The sequence below is a fragment of the Bufo bufo genome, chromosome 1 (genome assembly GCF_905171765.1).
Source record: "Bufo bufo chromosome 1, aBufBuf1.1, whole genome shotgun sequence".
NCBI classification, from domain to species: domain Eukaryota; kingdom Metazoa; phylum Chordata; class Amphibia; order Anura; family Bufonidae; genus Bufo; species Bufo bufo.
Window position 1 is genome coordinate 810,687,217 of NC_053389.1, and position 4,254 is coordinate 810,691,470.

A 4,254-nucleotide genomic window follows, 5' to 3' on the forward strand; every position below is an offset into this window, starting at 1 on the left:
AATGTTACCCGATTACACTTCCATAACCCCTGGACACATTTTTCACAAAGTCCCCCTCATCCATGGAAGTTCAGCCCGGCGGCTTCCCTTGGAGCTAGGGATCCCAGACTTGCAGGGATGGTAGAAGGGGACTTGGGCTCCAAGAGGACACCTCCAGCTTGTCTGTACCATCTTCCCTCCATGAATGGCAGAGGGGCAAAATCGGAAAATGTTACCCGATTTGACTTCCATAACCCCTGGATACATTTTTCACAAAGTCCCCCTGAATCATGGAAGTTCAGCCCAGCGCCCTTCTTTCAAGCTAGGGATCCAAGACTTGCAGGGATGGTAGAGGGGGACTTGGGCTCCAAGAGGACACCTCCAGCTTGTCTGTACCACCTTCCCTCCAGGAATGGCAGAGGGACAAAATCGGAAAATGTTACCCGATTACACTTCCATAACCCCTGGACACATTTTTCACAAAGTCCCCCTCATCCATGGAAGTTCAGCCCGGCGGCTTCCCTTGGAGCTAGGGATCCCAGACTTGCAGGGATGGTAGAAGGGGACTTGGGCTCCAAGAGGACACCTCCAGCTTGTCTGTACCACCTTCCCTCCATGAATGGCAGAGGGGCAAAATCGGAAAATGTTACCCGATTTGACTTCCATAACCCCTGGATACATTTTGCACAAAGTCCCCCTGAATCATGGAAGTTCAGCCCAGAGCCCTTCTTTCAAGCTAGGGATCCAAGACTTGCAGGGATGGTAGAGGGGGACTTGGGCTCCAAGAGGACACCTCCAGCTTGTCTGTACCACCTTCCCTCCAGGAATGGCAGAGGGACAAAATCGGAAAATGTTACCCGATTTGACTTCCATAACCCCTGGATACATTTTGCACAAAGTCCCCCTGAATCATGGAAGTTCAGCCCAGAGCCCTTCTTTCAAGCTAGGGATCCAAGACTTGCAGGGATGGTAGAGGGGGACTTGGGCTCCAAGAGGACACCTCCAGCTTGTCTGTACCACCTTCCCTCCATGAATGGCAGAGGGGCAAAATCGGAAAATGTTACCCGATTTGACTTCCATAACCCCTGGATACATTTTGCACAAAGTCCCCCTGAATCATGGAAGTTCAGCCCAGAGCCCTTCTTTCAAGCTAGGGATCCCAGACTTGCAGGGATGGTAAAGGGGGACTTGGGCTCCAAGAGGAGACCTCCAGCTTGTTTGTATCATCTTCCCTCCATGAATGGCAGAGGGGCAAAATCGGAAAATGTTACCCGATTTGACTTCCATAGCCCCTGGATACATTTTGCACAAAGTCCCCCTGAATCATGGAAGTTCAGCCCAGAGCCCTTCTTTCAAGCTAGGGATCCAAGACTTGCAGGGATGGTAGAAGGGGACTTGGGCTCCAAGAGGACACCTCCAGCTTGTCTGTACCACCTTCCCTCCATGAATGGCAGAGGGGCAAAATCGGAAAATGTTACCCGATTTGACTTCCATAACCCCTGGATACATTTTGCACAAAGTCCCCCTGAATCATGGAAGTTCAGCCCAGAGCCCTTCTTTCAAGCTAGGGATCCAAGACTTGCAGGGATGGTAGAGGGGGACTTGAACTCCAAGAGGACACCTCCAGCTTGTCTGTACCACCTTCCCTCCATGAATGGCAGAGGGGCAAAATCGGAAAATGTTACCCGATTTGACTTCCATAACCCCTGGATACATTTTGCACAAAGTCCCCCTGAATCATGGAAGTTCAGCCCAGAGCCCTTCTTTCAAGCTAGGGATCCCAGACATGCAGGGATGGTAAAGGGGGACTTGGGCTCCAAGAGGAGACCTCCAGCTTGTTTGTATCATCTTCCCTCCATGAATGGCAGAGGGGCAAAATCGGAAAATGTTACCCGATTTGACTTCCATAGCCCCTGGATACATTTTGCACAAAGTCCCCCTGAATCATGGAAGTTCAGCCCAGAGCCCTTCTTTCAAGCTAGGGATCCAAGACTTGCAGGGATGGTAGAAGGGGACTTTGGCTCCAAGAGGACACCTCCAGCTTGTCTGTACCACCTTCCCTCCATGAATGGCAGAGGGGCAAAATCGGAAAATGTTACCCGATTTGACTTCCATAACCCCTGGATACATTTTGCACAAAGTCCCCCTGAATCATGGAAGTTCAGCCCAGAGCCCTTCTTTCAAGCTAGGGATCCAAGACTTGCAGGGATGGTAGAGGGGGACTTGGGCTCCAAGAGGACACCTCCAGCTTGTCTGTACCACATTCCCTCCATGAATGGCAGAGGGACAAAATCGGAAAATGTTACCCGATTTGACTTCCATAACCCCTGGATACATTTTGCACAAAGTCCCCCTCATCCATGGAAGTTCAGCCCGGCGGCTTCCCTTGGAGCTAGGGATCCCAGACTTGCAGGGATGGTAAAAGGGGACTTGGGCTCCAAGAGGACACCTCCAGCTTGTCTGTACCATCTTCCCTCCATGAATGGCAGAGGGGCAAAATCGGAAAATGTTACCCGATTTGACTTCCATAACCCCTGGATACATTTTTTCACAAAGTCCCCCTGAATCATGGAAGTTCAGCCCAGCGCCCTTCTTTCAAGCTAGGGATCCAAGACTTGCAGGGATGGTAGAGGGGGACTTGGGCTCCAAGAGGACACCTCCAGCTTGTCTGTACCACCTTCCCTCCAGGAATGGCAGAGGGACAAAATCGGAAAATGTTACCCGATTACACTTCCATAACCCCTGGACACATTTTTCACAAAGTCCCCCTCATCATGGAAGTTCAGCCCGGCGGCTTCCCTTGGAGCTAGGGATCCCAGACTTGCAGGGATGGTAGAAGGGGACTTGGGCTCCAAGAGGACACCTCCAGCTTGTCTGTACCACCTTCCCTCCATGAATGGCAGAGGGGCAAAATCGGAAAATGTTACCCGATTTGACTTCCATAACCCCTGGATACATTTTTCACAAAGTCCCCCTGAATCATGGAAGTTCAGCCCAGCGCCCTTCTTTCAAGCTAGGGATCCAAGACTTGCAGGGATGGTAGAGGGGACTTGGGCTCCAAGAGGACACCTCCAGCTTGTCTGTACCACCTTCCCTCCATGAATGGCAGAGGGGCAAAATCGGAAAATGTTACCCGATTTGACTTCCATAACCCCTGGATACATTTTGCACAAAGTCCCCCTGAATCATGGAAGTTCAGCCCAGCGCCCTTCTTTCAAGCTAGGGATCCAAGACTTGCAGGGATGGTAGAGGGGGACTTGGGCTCCAAGAGGACACCTCCAGCTTGTCTGTACCACCTTCCCTCCATGAATGGCAGAGGGACAAAATCGGAAAATGTTACCCGATTTGACTTCCATAACCCCTGGATACATTTTGCACAAAGTCCCCCTCATCCATGGAAGTTCAGCCCGGCGGCTTCCCTTGGAGCTAGGGATCCCAGACTTGCAGGGATGGTAGAAGGGGACTTGGGCTCCAAGAGGACACCTCCAGCTTGTCTGTACCATCTTCCCTCCATGAATGGCAGAGGGGCAAAATCGGAAAATGTTACCCGATTTGACTTCCATAACCCCTGGATACATTTTTCACAAAGTCCCCCTGAATCATGGAAGTTCAGCCCAGCGCCCTTCTTTCAAGCTAGGGATCCAAGACTTGCAGGGATGGTAGAGGGGGACTTGGGCTCCAAGAGGACACCTCCAGCTTGTCTGTACCACCTTCCCTCCAGGAATGGCAGAGGGACAAAATCGGAAAATGTTACCCGATTACACTTCCATAACCCCTGGACACATTTTTCACAAAGTCCCCCTCATCCATGGAAGTTCAGCCCGGCGGCTTCCCTTGGAGCTAGGGATCCCAGACTTGCAGGGATGGTAGAAGGGGGACTTGGGCTCCAAGAGGACACCTCCAGCTTGTCTGTACCACCTTCCCTCCATGAATGGCAGAGGGGCAAAATCGGAAAATGTTACCCGATTTGACTTCCATAACCCCTGGATACATTTTGCACAAAGTCCCCCTGAATCATGGAAGTTCAGCCCAGAGCCCTTCTTTCAAGCTAGGGATCCCAGACTTGCAGGGATGGTAAAGGGGGACTTGGGCTCCAAGAGGAGACCTCCAGCTTGTCTGTACCACCTTCCCTCCATGAATGGCAGAGGGGCAAAATCGGAAAATGTTACCCGATTTGACTTCCATAACCCCTGGATACATTTTGCACAAAGTCCCCCTGAATCATGGAAGTTCAGCCCAGAGCCCTTCTTTCAAGCTAGGGATCCAAGACTTGCA